The sequence below is a fragment of the Mixophyes fleayi genome, chromosome 1, assembly GCF_038048845.1.
Source record: "Mixophyes fleayi isolate aMixFle1 chromosome 1, aMixFle1.hap1, whole genome shotgun sequence".
NCBI lineage: Eukaryota > Metazoa > Chordata > Amphibia > Anura > Limnodynastidae > Mixophyes > Mixophyes fleayi.
In genome coordinates, this window is record NC_134402.1 from 88,926,437 (window position 1) to 88,941,557 (window position 15,121).

The window sequence follows — 15,121 nt, forward strand, 5'->3', positions numbered from 1 at the left end:
ACCAACAAACACACACACTATATTAACACACTGATCCCCACTCTTAGACACACATGCTATGTTAGCACACTGGCACACACACACACTATATGCCTCCAGCGCACACACACACAAACAGTATAGCCTCCAGCGCACACACACACAAACAGTATAGACTCCAGCGCACACACACACACAAACAGTATAGCCTCCAGCGCACATACACACAAACAGTATAGCCTCCAGCGCACACACACACAAACAGTATAGCCTCCAGCGCACACACACACAAACAGTATAGCCTCCAGCGCACACACACACAAATAGTATAGCCTCCAGCGCACACACACACACAAATAGTATAGCCTCCAGCGCACACACACACAAACAGTATAGCCTCCAGCGCACACACACACAAACAGTATAGCCTTCAGCGCACACACACACAGTATAGCCTCCAGCGCACACACACACACAGTATAGCCTCCAGCGCACACACAAACAGTATAGCTTCCAGCGCACACACAGTATAGCCTCCAGCACACACACAGTATAGCATACTTGCCAACTCTCCCGGAATGTCCGGGAGACTCCCGCATTTTGTGAGAGTCTCCCGGACTCCCGGGCGAGTGTGGCAATCTCCCGAATTCTGCCCACTTCACTAGGAAGTGCCCCACTTCCTAGTGAAGTGGGCAGAATTAGATCCCAAACGCCGCGATTCCCGGTGAATCGCGGCGTTTGGCCCGAAATGACGCGATTTCGGCCACCCCGCCCCTTCACGCCCCCCTCCACTGGCTGGCTCCCGGAAGGGAGCTGAAGAAAGTAGGTAAGTATGCAGTATAGCAATTTATATAAATAGTTACAGATTAATGTCTTAATTCAGAGCTTCGGGTTACATAGTAGTTAAAGTAGAAATTTAGAAGTGTGGCATGGAAATTTAGTGTGGCGGTATGAAAAATGTAATGGGAATGTAAATGAATGGAATTTGATAGTAGTACAGTGGAGGCAGTTGGAGAAGTGATGGTATGGCATACCATCGTATACACCACCACTTCGACCACAGCATAGAATTCAATCTTCTGATCCAATGGGATTCTCAATTCCCTTCTTGACTATGTTGTAGAGCCATTTTAAGACATGAGATTGTCTGTGTCTTTGTTCTTGTTTACATGGATGGATTTTATTGTTTGTAGCTGTTTCTAGTAAACTCCTTTCAAATGATAGCATGTGTTTATTGCGGTGGTTAATAGCAATTAGGAACATTTTGTATGCTCAGATTCAGAAATGACACCAGTCCCTGAGGAGAGTCCATGCACAAGTGCTATGTGTAATCGTGACCATTTTGATAGTGTACCCATAAAAAAGGCCCCTTTCAGCATTTCTGCTGATGTGTGCCTGAACAGCCCGAGCGTAGCCGGTGATACACCAATTGAGGATGCCACTTTGGAATTGGAACAGGATGAGGGGGATATTTGTGTAGCCAACGAGGGCACTAATGAGGATGTTGATGAGGATGATGTTGTTTGTGTAAATCCTGCACCGGTGGAAGCAGTTCTGGCACGTGATAAGAAGAAGGCCATTGTCATGCCTGGACATAACACCAAAAAAGCCACTTCTTATGTGTGGAATTATTTCTACCCAAATCCTTCCAACAGTTGTCTAGCCATTTGTGGTATATGTAAAGCCACAGTCAGTCGAGGGAGGGACCCTAGCCATCTAGGAACCTCAGCCATGTTACGCCATTTGACGCGTTCATGGCAAGGTGTTGGGAAAATCAGAAAGTTATGGTAAAAAAATAACAACAAGCAGTCCATCATCAGCTAGGACCCTTCTCTCACCTACATCCCGATGCCTGCAATCTACACCCACAACACCGTCCTCATCAATATCCTCAGTACTGATCGGAGTTAGTCCTGCATCCAAGTTGGTAAGGCAAGATGACTCCTGTACTATCCTTGATTCCTCTGCAGAATTCTTGAGCTTTAGTCCCATTGCTGTTGCTGCTGCTGGGGGTGAATCTTCATCCCAGAAGCAGACCAAGAAGAAGACAACTAATATTTTACAACAATTGACTGTTAAACAATCCTTTGCAAGTATGAAAGTTGTCACCCAGTTGCAAAGTGGATCACAGACGCCATGGCGACTATGCTCGTATTAGATCTGCGTCCAAAATCCACTATTAATGCAGCTGGTTTTAGACAGTTACTTGAGGTCTTGTTCAAGTGGAACTGGGCAAACTAAAGATTATATGACTATGACAGCCCACTAGTTTGGTGATTCGCCTTCACTAGCAGGAACAGCAGCAGCATGTACCCAAGTACGTCACATTTGTCAAAGGTTGGCTACTCTGTGTATCACCGGCTTCAGTAAGAGGCATACAGCTGACAAACTGTTACAAAAACTAAGGAATGTCATAACAACATGGCTTATCCCACTTGGACTCTCCTCAGGATATGTAATTTCTGGTAACGCCACTAATATTGTGAGAGCATTACAGCTGGGTGAATTCCATCACATTCCCTGTCCCCAGGAGATGCTGTCTGTGGCCCGTAAAATATCTGGACATTTCCGACATTCGGCAACAGTGTGTAGGAGATTGCAGCAGCTGCAAGAGCGATTTAATTTGCCGTGCCACAACCTGAAGCAAGAGGTGGTGACAAGGTGGATTTCCACCCTGTTTATGCTTTTGTGGTTGGAGGAACAGCGAAAAGCCATCCACGCTTACTCCACAAGCCATGACATTGGGAAAGGAGGGGGGGGATGTATTTTAGTCAAGCGCAGTGGAGAATGCTTTCCGTGTTGTGCAAGGTGCTGAAACCATTTGGAAGTAGTCACCTGTGAAGTGAGTTCAGACACTGCTAGCTTGAGTCAAGAGATTCCCTTAATTAGACTTTTGGAAAAGCAGCTTGAGAAACTGAAGGAGGAGATTAAACAAAACAATTCCGCTAAGTATGTCGGACTTGTAGATCAAGTACTTGATTTGCTTTGCCAGGATCCAAGAATTATCAAAATCTTGAAATGGGATCCCTACATTTTGGCGACTGTGCTTGATCCTCGGTATAAGACCTATGTCTCCTCTTTATTTCCAACTATCCCAGATCTGAAGAGATGCAAGGAGCTCCTGGTGTGCAAGATGACAGCTCAAGTGTTACGTGACAGGACGGTGTCTCCTCATTCAGTTTCTCACTCAACTGCTGCTAGGTAAAAACTTAACTTTCCCAAACCCAGGGATGATGCAGATGACTCAGCACCAAATTTTGACATCTGGGTGTGAATGTATCAAGGTCCGATTTTGCCAGCATGTTAAAATCGCGGCAAATCGCCATTTTAGTCCCAAACTCATCAAATATATCAAGCTGCGATTTTTACCCTGATCTTCAAAATCGCTGGTCATCTCCGGCGATTCGCAGCGATTTCAAACACTCCCGTGTTTGTGAAATACTCCCGTGTTGGGCAAACTCTCCTGTGTTGTAGCAGCGAGTTGTATAGAAATCACTGTTACACTGCCCCTGTCATAAAGCTGCCGGAAGCTTCGGCAGCTGTAAAAACTGTAAAGAATAGATAAAAGTAAAAAATAAAAGTGTGGTGTCCCCCTCTATTCATGCTTAACCCTAGTGCTGCCTGACTACTGCTGGTTCTGTGAAAATCAGGGCAATTATTTGTACTTCCAAAAATCCTGCTTGAAATCTGTTTACATCTTCTGCCCAGGGGGAGCCCATTGTTGCTTGAAGTCTTCTGTTCTTTACCCAGGGGGGGCCCATATTTGTAACATCCACGATTCTTTATGTTGTTTGAAGAAAAATAAAAAAAGCCAAACACCTCCTGACTAGTAGGAGGTCCGATACGCAATGAACGTAGTTAATTGCACTATGTCTATTTATTTACAGTATTAGGTGATTTTCCCACGCTGGTGGGAAATTCCCCTAATACTATAAATAAACCTACTGCAATGAACTAAGTTCATTGCGTAACGTACCTCCTACACAGTAGGAGCTCCGATGCGCAATGACCTTAGGTTGTTCTATTTATAGTATTAGGGGATTTTCCCACCAGCGTGGGAAAATCACCGGAACTCCGGCAGCTGTATGACAGGCAGTGTAACAGTGATGGATTTATACAACACGCTGCGAGCAAGCAGCGTGTTTTATCTAGCGTGTTTGAAAGCAAACTCTCCTGAGTTTGCGTAATCGCAGCTTCATACATTTGAGACTTGTATAGCTGCAGTAGCAAACAGTTGGAAGTTTGATCTCTAGCGATTTTGCAAATAGCGGTTTTGACAGAAGCACAACTCTGGCGATTTTGCATGAAATCTCAGCTTCATACACCTGCAAGCTTCAACTCTCCCGAGAAAATCGCTGGATTTGCAAAATCGGACCTTGATACATTTACCCCCTGGTCTGGCCTAAAGAATTGACCAAAAAACATGAAATCTCTGCCGTAACTCCACCTGATCCTACTATCAACATCCAAAGGATGGTGGAGGATTATTTTCACGACGGCATAGAAATAGACTCATCAGACAGTCTCTTTACATACTAGGAGGAAAAGGGAATTTGGAGACCTATGTACTAACTTGCTTTGCACTGCCTAAGTTGCCCACCCTCCAGTGTGTAGCCGGGAACCTTGTCAGTGATCGTTGTAGAAGGCTACTTCCTCAAAATGTGGAAACGATGATGTTCATAAAATGAACTTCAAGTTCCACGAGGAAACCCCTTTCCCGCCAATTACTTCAAAATACTGAGACTTCTGTAATGGTGGATTTCAGCGGTGATGAATTAATAATGTGTGAGGATGATGTACACACTGATGAGGGTGAGGATGAGGCTGAGGATGATGACAACAACATCTTACCACAGTAGAGTTAATTAACAGCACTGTTACCTTAGGTGGCTTAAGGCCATTGTTAGCTTGTTTTATGGGGACCCAAACAAACCAAGCACTTCAGCCACAAGGAGTGGCACTTTTGTGGCTAAAGTGCTTGGTTTGTTAAAGTGTGCATGTCCTTTTTAAGATCCAACATAAGGGTGGGTGGGAGGTCCCAAGGACAATTCCATCTTGCACCACTTTTCTTTTCTGCCACTGCTGTGTGCCAATGTGTCCTAGATGTGCTAGGAACTACCATGTGTTTGAGCCATTGCTCTGTCGCTTAGCATCCAGCCAGGTCACTGCAGTATTTGTCTGAAAGTATATGAAAATAATAATGTGACCTGTGAGGTGGTCAAAATTGACTGCAAATGACTTGAAATTAGTGTTAGTGAGGTTAATAATAATGCAGGAACAAAAAAAAGAGCAAAATTATGTGATTTTAGCATATTTTAGCAAATTTTCTATAAAAATACAGATCCAAAACCAAACCCAAAACACACGAGGATGGTTTTGCCAAAACCAAAACACGAAGCTAATCCAGATCCAAAACCAAAAGCAAAACCACTTCACGGGAGTCAGTGAGCATCTCCAGTCAGCTACAGATTTTCTTCAGGTAACAGGTTTGCCAGTCACTTGACGTCAGCGAAAAACAGATCAGTAGTCTATTTCAATAAAATGGTGTGCTTCTAGTATATGTGACCCACTCTCACCTTGGGCATTCTCATTGACAGATTCCCTGTTCCACCCTTCTGTAGCTGGTGATGTCTACTAATCAACAGGATATTTAAACCTGCATTTTTGGTACCTATCACAGCCTGTTAAAGATGCTACATCATACTGATTGTGGATGCAATCTGCTCATGCCTTTGCATCAAGCTTGTTTCCTGTTCTCCCTCTGGAATCCTATCTGCGACTTGCTAGTGCTTCAGTCTGTCTTAAGCTGCTGACCTCTTGTGTTTTCAACTTTCTGTATTTGGTCCTTCATCTGGTCTCAGCTGTACCAGTGTATTAATTCAAGTGTTACTGTGCCTGTGTTACTACCTGGGACCAAATAAACATCAAAACATAAACATGGGTTTACTCACTCTGTATTAAAGATCCTGCAGTTAATCTGGGACATTCAAGAGCAAATGAAGTCTACATAGCATCAATTTGAGAAATTACAGGCTGTCCCAGCTTTACTTTCAGCACTTCTATACCATCATTGAGAATTATTACACCAGTTATATCTAAACCTGAACAGTCAGTTACCATGCCTGAGAAATGTTGAGGATCCAGGAGCCAGTATCGACAGTTTATAACCCAATGCAGACTGATTTTCAACTAAAACTTCAAACTCATTTCACTGATCCATTAAAGGAGCGGATGTTGATGACTCTGCCTAAAGGAGACACGGTCATTTACCTACCTACACATACCTAGCCATGCCCTTATGTACATGCAATACACCAGCTACCTTCAGAAACTTCATCAATGATGTATTCAGAGATTGTTTTGTGGCTACTTCATTGTTATTTATTTGGATGATATCTTATTTATTGTGAATATCTCTGTAAATGTAAGACACATGTGTGAATATGGCTCAGATAACTTGCACTTTCTACCAAACCAGAGAAGTGGTTGTTTCACATTTCCACTGTTCATTCAGATGGATCTAAGACAAACTAAATCCGTTGGTGATTGGTCTCCTGCTAAAGATGCCAATGTTATATAGTGGTTTGTGTTGTTTACAAACAGTTATCTGTGGATGCTATCCTTTCATAAAGACAAAGCTCAAAAATATCCTCTTGACTTAGGCCCGATTCTTTCTGCTGAAAGAAATGTTTCAATTGACGATAATTACTTATTAGCTTTAAAGTTATCTTTTAAATAATTGAAATGTTGGATGGTTCTCAGCATGCTATTACTGTATTCCCAGACCACAACAATCTTGACATCACCACAGACTGTCCAAATGAGTCAATTATTCACATCCCCATGGGGCTTTATTTTTTGCCAAATTCATATTTCATGGGGCCCCCTATAGTTGACTAGAAGGCAAACCTATCTGTCGCTAAAAGGGTGTGGCCATACCATTGGGGGTGTTGCTGTGTATCATTGAGGGCATGCCTAGGAGGTGAAAAGCGCAAGGTAAGGAAGTGATTTAAAGTATCCTCATTAGAGGATATAATCATTTGGTGCTAAAGGACTCTCGTAGTCTAAGAAAGGAGCCCTGTAGAACTGTCATTACAAAAATGACCAGCAGTTTTACTGGCATATGACTCCTGTGCCAGCAGCTTTACTCACACATGTACCCTCTGCCCACATGCTTTACTTACAAGTGCCCCCCCTTTGCCCAGCAACATGAATCACACATGCCCCCCTCTGCCGACATGCTTTACCCACACTTCCTGACTCTGGCAAGAAGCTTTACACACACATGCCCCCTCTGCTCACATACTTTACATGCACATACCCCCTCTGCCAAGCAGCTTAACACACACACATACCCTGTCTGCCAAGCAGCTTTACACACACACATACCCTCTCTGCCAAGCAGCTTTACACACATATGCCCTCTCTGGAAAGTAGCTTTGCATGCACATGCCACCTCTGCCCACAGGCTTTACACACACTTACCCCCTTTGCCAAACAGCTTTACACACACATGCCACCTTTGACCATAGGCTTTGCACACACATACCCCCTCTTCCAAGCAGCTTTACACACACATACCCACTCTGCCCACATGGTTTATACTAGAGATGCTCACTGACCCCCATGTTTTGTTTTTGGTTTTGGTTTTGGATATGGATTACCTTCGGGTTTTGGTTTTGGTTTTGACTTTGGCTTTGCCAAAACCGCCCTTGCGTGTTTTTGGTTTTGTTTTGGTTTTGTTAAGCTATTTTAGACTAAATTTCATTTTTTGGGGTACAATCACATAATTTTGGTATTATTTTGTACCTACATTATTATTAACCTCACTAACACTAATTTCCAGTGATTTCCATTCAATTTTAGGAGAGGTAGCATGTACAAATTATCAAGCCAAGCAGTTCATCCACAAGGAGTGGCACTTTTGTGGCTGAAGTGCTTATTTTCTTTCGTCCCTCAATAAACAAGATAACAATGTCACCCACAATTAGGAGAGGTAGCATGTACAATTTATCAAGCCAAGCAGTTCATCCACAAGGAGTGCCACTTTTGTGGCTGAAGTGCAAGTCCAACATGGCCCTCCCTAAACAACCTAACAATGGGCTTGTTAGAGTAATGGCAGAAACACACATCAGTGCCAGGAAAGATTAATGGTGCAACATGGAATTGTCCTTGGGCCCTCCCACCCACCCATATGTTGGATCTTACAAAGGACATGCACACTTTAACAAACCAAGTACTTCAGCAACAAGGGCTGTCACTTTTGTGGCTGAAGTGCTTGGTTTGTTTGGGCCCCCACTAAACCAGCTATCAATCCCCTAAAGGCAGGTTAGACCAACAGTGCTGTCAAATTAATTCTACACTGTCAAGATGTTGTCGCCATGATCTTCAGCATCATCCTCACCCTCATCAGTGTGTACATCATCATCACAGACTATTAATTCATCTCTGTTGGAATCCGCCATTAGAGAAGTGTCAGTACTTGGATGTATTTGCCGGTAAAGGCCTTGTTCATTAAAATGAACTACATCTTCCACAAACATCATCTTTTCCAAATTTTTAGGAAGTAACCTCCTACGTCGATCACTGACAAGGTTCCCGGCTGTGCTGAAAACTCTGTCCACCCTCCAGTACACAATGGAGGGTGGGCAGCTTAGGTATTGCAAAGCAAGTTTGTACATTGGTATCCAAATGGCTTGTTTTTCCTCCCAGTATGGAAAGGGACTGTCTGTCATTTCGATTTCAAAATAATCCTCCACCATCCTTTGCATGTTAATAGTAGGATCGGATGGAGTTATGGCCGAGGTCACATTTTTTTTGGCAAACCAGACCAGATGTCAAACTGTTGTGGTCTGCCACCTGCGTCATCTCTGCTTCTATTTGGAAAGTGCAATTTCTAATAAGCAGCAGCTGCCTGAGAAACTGAAGGAGGAGACATCGTCAAGCCAAGGACCAGTTCAGTGGTCAACTTGTTAACAAAGAGCTCCTTGCATCTGTTCAGATCTCGGTCATTTGGAAGCAAAGAATCAACGTAGGTCTTAAACCTAGAATCAAGCACAGTCGCCAAAACATAGTGATCAAGATTTTAATAACTTTTGGATCATTGCAAAGCGAATTCAGTACTTGATCTACAAGGCCAACTTACTTTGTGGATTTTCTTTCTTTCATCTCCTCCTTCAGTTTGTCAAGCTACTTTTCCAAAAGTCGAATTAAGGGAATGATTTGGCTCAAGCTAGCAGAGTCTGAACTCACTTCACATGTCACAACTTCAAATGGTTTCAGCACCTTGCACAGCACATAAAAAGGATTCTCCACTGTGCAAGACTGAAATACATTCCCCCTCCTTTCCCAATGTCATGGCTTGTGCAATACGCTTGTATGGCTTTGCGCTGTTCCTCCATACTCTGAAGCATGTACAGGGTGGAATTCCACCTTGTTAACACCTCTTGCTTAAGTTGGTGGCAAGGCAAACTACATTTTCTTGAAGCTGCTACAATCTCCTACATGCTGTGGCAGAATGGCTGAAATATCCCAAAATTTTACAGGCCACCGAAAGCATCATCTCCTTCACCTCACGGTTATTTCTCAAGAAGCTCTGCACCACCAAGTTTATTCTGTGAGCAAAACAGGGAATGTGATGGAATTCACCCAGCTGTAATGCTCGCACAATGTTGTTGGCGTTATCAGAAATAACATATCCTGGGGAGAGTCCAAGTGGTATAAGCCATGTATCAATGACATCCCTTAGTTTTCGTAACAAATTATCAGCTGTATGCCTGTTAGTGAAGCCAGTGATACAAAGAGTAGCCTGCCTGTGAGAAATGTTACGTAGTGGTGTACATGTTGCTGCTGTTCCTGCTTGTAAAGGCGAATGACCAACCCAGTGGGCTGTCACAGTCATATAATCTTTGGTTTGGCCACTTCCACTTGTCCACATATCTGTGGTTAAGGGTACAGTGGATAGAATGGCATTTTTGAGCCCAATTTTTACAAACGTTTTGGTACAGTTGAGGAATAGCTTTTCTTGAAAAATGGTGTCGCGATGGATTTTAATAACGGGGACACAAGACCTCAATTAACTGTGAAAAACCAGCTGCGTGTATAGTGGATATTGGACGCAGATCTAACACTAGCATAGTCGCCATGGCATCTATGATCCACTTTGCAACTGGGTGACTGCTGTCATACTTGTTTCCTCTAGTAAAAGATTGTTTCACAGTTAATTGTTGTAAAGTACTAGTGGTCTTTTTCTTGGGCTGCTTATGGAAGGAAGATTCACCCCCAGCAGCAGCAACAGCAGCAATCAGTGGGACTAACACTCAAGAACTCTTCAGAGGAATCAAGGATAGTGCAGGAGTCATCGAGCCTTACCAATTTGAATGCAGGACTAACTCCAATCGCTTCTGAGGATATTGATGAGGACGGTGTTGTGGGTGTAGATTGCAAGCGTCGGGATGTAGGTGAGAGAAGCTGATAATGGACTGCTTGTTGTTATTTTTTTACCATAACTTTCAGCTTTTCCCAACACCTTGCCATGAACTTGTGTCAAATGGCATAACATGGATGAGGTTCCTAGATGGTTAAGGTCCCTCCCTCGACTGACTGTGACTTTACATACAGCACAAATGGCTAAACAACTGTTGTCACGATTTGGGTAGAAATAATTCCACACATAAGAAATGGCTTTTCTGGTCTTATGTCCAGGCATGAGAATGGCCTTCTTTTTATCTCGTGCCAGAACTGCTTTCAATGGTGCAGGACTCACACAAACAACCTCATCCTCATCAACATCCTCATTAGCACCCTCGTCGGCTACACAAATATCCCCCTCATCCTCTTAAAATTCCAAAGTGGCATCCTCAATTGGTATCACTGGCTACACTCGGGCTGTTCAGGCACACATTAGCAGAAATGCTGAAAGGGGCCTTCTTTATGGGTATACTATCAGAATGGTCACGATTACACATACCACTCGTGGATGGACTCTCCTCAGGGATTGGTGTCATTTCTGAATCTGAGCATTCATTTTCCTCTAATGCTTTACTGTTTTCTTCCAGCTCGGTTTTTACACGTAACAGTATTTGTGCACCACTTATGGTCTCCGAATTACTTGGTATTGCTTGGTCACGAGTGACCTTACAAGAAGAAGCCTCAGTAACAATTTTAGATCTCGCACTGATAGAGAAAGGTGAAGGCCTCATTCTTTCTTTGCCACTGTGTGTGTAGCATGGCGGCATTTTTTTTTTTTATCGGCAGTTAACTTCTCCTGGATTACAGCTCTTTTTCTATTCAACACGGTAAAAGGTGTTTTTTTATTTGTTTTTTTCCTTGACTTCAAAAGACTATGTCATTTTGCATAGATAATCCCGTGAAGGGTTAATGGCACACACTATGTAGGCGGAGGAATACCACCGATTAGGGGTTTGTAGAAATCTCTTTAAAAAGATGATTCTTATCTATAAAAATGTATATACAGAAAAGGGATAACACCACTCTCCACTGCTGCACTGTCGTGGTTTATTGCACAACAACCACAAAAATACATAAATGTATATTCACCAAAACAGACAAGACAGATTGCGCTGCAAAGAATATATGTTGGTATAACGCAATAAAAAGACCTAGAGGATCCTCCCAAAGCAATAAGGAAAAGATTGATTAATATCACCTAGATATATGTTTAATCACAAACAATATAATATAATGAGTAAGTCATAAGTATTATATGACACAATTATAAAACTGTATAGCTGGCCAGCATATATTGAGGGGTACCTTAAAAAATAAATAATAAAGAAATAAAAAACTAAAAAACGAAGGAAAAGGGGTCCAATGTAGTGACCGTGCTTCTCACAGATGATTAATATTGATCAAGAGCTCTTGGAGAGGAAGCTCGTATATATTCAGTGTCACAAATAGATTGATGACAATCACGAGATTCTCTTTCACTTCAAGTTGTGCATGATAATTTCCACTATATAGCGATCAGCTGTATAGACACAATCAGGATGTGCTCCGTAGTTAATACTTATTATAATAAGGATCAGTTCAAATCCGGCCAAGATAATCAGCACCTTCTCAACAACATATATTAGATTCTTTGGTAAAACCGCAATTTAAATTCAGCAGTATTTTCCTTACCATTCGGCGTCTTCAACCCTCCGGAGGGATTTATAGTCAATGGAAATACAGGGATTTCAAAACTTACTATAATCACTAGTTGATAGTTCTTATAGGCGGCACACCCAAGCCAGGGTTCCAGTGTTGGCCGCTCGTCAGCGGTAATGGATCAGGTTGCAAAAAAACTCTTTCCCTTGCACTGAATCGCGCTTGTCCAATAAGGATTTAGTTGAAATAATATCAAGCCAAATTGCAAATTACTGCACCTAAATCCAGGATGGATTTCTTCCTGCTTTTAAACTTAGTGGTAAGAAAAAAAGCACTTTGATAAACACTTGCTCATTGCAGAGCACCGTTGTGAATGGACAGGCCGAATGACTTGTCAGCTATGAACCAATACAGAACAGCTTTGCTCTAATTGGTCAGAGTATGACAAAGACACCCTGATTTATTTGTAGTGGTTAGACCACACAATTTTTTTTTTTTTTTTTTTAAAAAACATTCAACATCATCAAGTTGGCGATGATGACTGACATCTCTAAAGCATATCATGTAGCACTTGCATTTTACATAGTATGCTAAGTTGCACATATCTCAAGATACGTGCTCCTCAGCATACACACCTAATTGCATATTTTTTTTGGATTAATTTTTTTTACATAAAATGTATCCAACTCTACTTAAGTACTTTTATGTCATAACGAATGCATCTATGCAACTGTGTAAACAGGTGGATCAAACAAAAAATCGTATTACATCACAAAAAAGCATTTGTTCTGCAGGTCTGCAGCTTTGTAAATCAATACTGTAAAGAGTGCAAAAGAGGGAGACAGCCGCACAGACTACAATCCCCTTCCCTACACTCCAACGACTCACCGGATCCCGAGTAGACACAATGAAGCACACCTCACTGGCTGTGTCCCGGTCAAACCAAGGATCACTCTCCCGTTTTCCTGCCGCTGCTGCCGCTTCTGACTACTGCTCCCTCGCGAGCCTCCGTCACCTGCAACGACAACACTAACCATGGGACTATAGTGTACCACCCACAAGATGTTACTAGCTAAACAACAGGTGCCCTGGTCCTACAACAACTAATGACCAGTCAGCGCAACTCTGCTAGTAGCTGTATGTGGTGTGCTGCCTAAGTCCCCCGCCCTCTTCCTGAGGAAGAACCAGCCGGTGCTTACCTTCTAATCCAGGGATATAAGCTAAACCCAAATCCCAGGATTTACCAAGGAGACTGTCTCCTCAATAGGGGCACTTACTGTACACAGTACCAAGGACCAGTTTCAGATGCTCGACCGGGGCCCACTTAAGCAACGTGCCACCTGGCAAGATGCCTCCACCTGAAACCGTCAGTGGCCACTGCTGGAACTCAGACCAGACACGCCCAACCCTGTGGTATCACCGCCTTTACTGGAACCGCCAGGCGGACCTGCCGGAACTCAGAGTCAGGCACCTGAGTGGATTCAAAAGAAAAACCTCCGGAACTCAAATGGGCCGTGCTGCACTGCCAATGGGGTACCCTATCACTGCCTCGGTAAGTCTGCGTGGCCAGGGAACTACGGGTCAGGAAAACTAACGTGTATCCTACACCTACTGTATGTTATGTAATGTGACTCTCTACTCCCACAGAATAAACGGATAAACACAAGGGAGAGGACAGGTTAGAAGAGCCTATGTTTAATGGGGGCCTGATGTCTTGTACCTGGAAGAGACTTCTAAACACAATCCAACCACAATACACAATGCTATATCACCACACAAGTTCAATAACATGTTACTACTGTCTAGGATGGTCTGAGTATGACAAGCATTTGCGCCGGCTAGCTGATCAGCCTAGTGTACATACTCAACAACAGGAGCCTTCTGCTCCAAGGCCTATTGCCTGATGTTACCCCTCCGTCTCACACTGCTCCTGCTGCTGCTTAGTGCCCTGCCACAACTTCTTAGCAAAGGGCTCTCATGCCCACTTTACCTATAAGGGCTTTGTGCCCTGTCTCTGTCTACTGGGCCTTGTGCCCCTCTTTAACTATGGGCTCTGATGCCCACTCTATCTATAGGGCCTTGTCCCTTCTTTATTGGGCTCATATGCCCCTCTACATATAGGGTGTTAAGCCCAACTCTTTCTGGGGGCCTAGTGCCTAGACAATTTCCTGCCTATGCCTAACTGTACCCGGGGCCTTGTACCCACTATCTGTGCCACGGGCCTAGTGCAATAAAAAGTTACAGGGCCTTGTGCCCTTATCTGAGAAAAGAATAGAGTGCGGGCGGGGGCTTGAGAGGGATGATGCCCAAAAGGACCTTTCCTGTCTCCTAGGTCTTCGGGAATCTTCTCCTGGGATTCCCCAACAGCTGCTGCTTCTAGGCTCCACCGACATCCTCTATCTTGATCACGCCGGTCTTCCCTTCGCAGAGTAGCTCCTAGCCCTGACAAGGGCTCTCTGCGTTCAATGTCTTTTCCTCATTGTCTTCTTTCTTTTCTGCTTGACCGCACCACCTCTCGTTCGCCGTCCTTCTCTCTTGGGCTCCACCATCGGACTGGCAATGGTGGTGCGCCGACGTGAAGCAGCGTGTGACACTGCGAGCCCTGATTGGCTCGCCGTGGCGTCAAGCATTCAAACGGCTGGGAGGTGAGCCTTGATTGGCTCACCGGCCCGGCGAAACAGGGAACAGGAGCCGACGGGTTGGGCACATTTTCACGATGCTGACAAATCCGACAGCCTTGAGTCCTACATAAGAAAACTGATTTGTGAAAAATACGACTGCAATCTCAACAGACTTACCTGAACACCGAATGTGCAGCTTCCGAAGGAACCGCCATGCTGACAGCCAGGGATTCCGAACACACAGGACTCCGGCGCTTGAGTTTAACGTTGGTGTTCATTTAAAGAGGCAATGTGTGGACCCCGCGGGCTAAGTGAAATTTGTGAAAACATTAACCACCGACATTCCCTACACTACCAAAAACTCCAGTGAAATGGTCAGGACATGAATAAGTGTTCCAGCTGTCCAAGACTAA

General features: G+C 43.7%; 1 protein-coding gene across 1 annotated transcript in view; it reads left to right on the plus strand.

Moving 5' to 3' along the window:
• Nucleotides 1-15,121, plus strand: part of LOC142119689 (putative ATP-dependent RNA helicase DDX60) — a 388,335-nt gene that overhangs the window by 119,304 nt on the left and 253,910 nt on the right. The gene's annotated exons all lie outside the window — the stretch shown is intronic.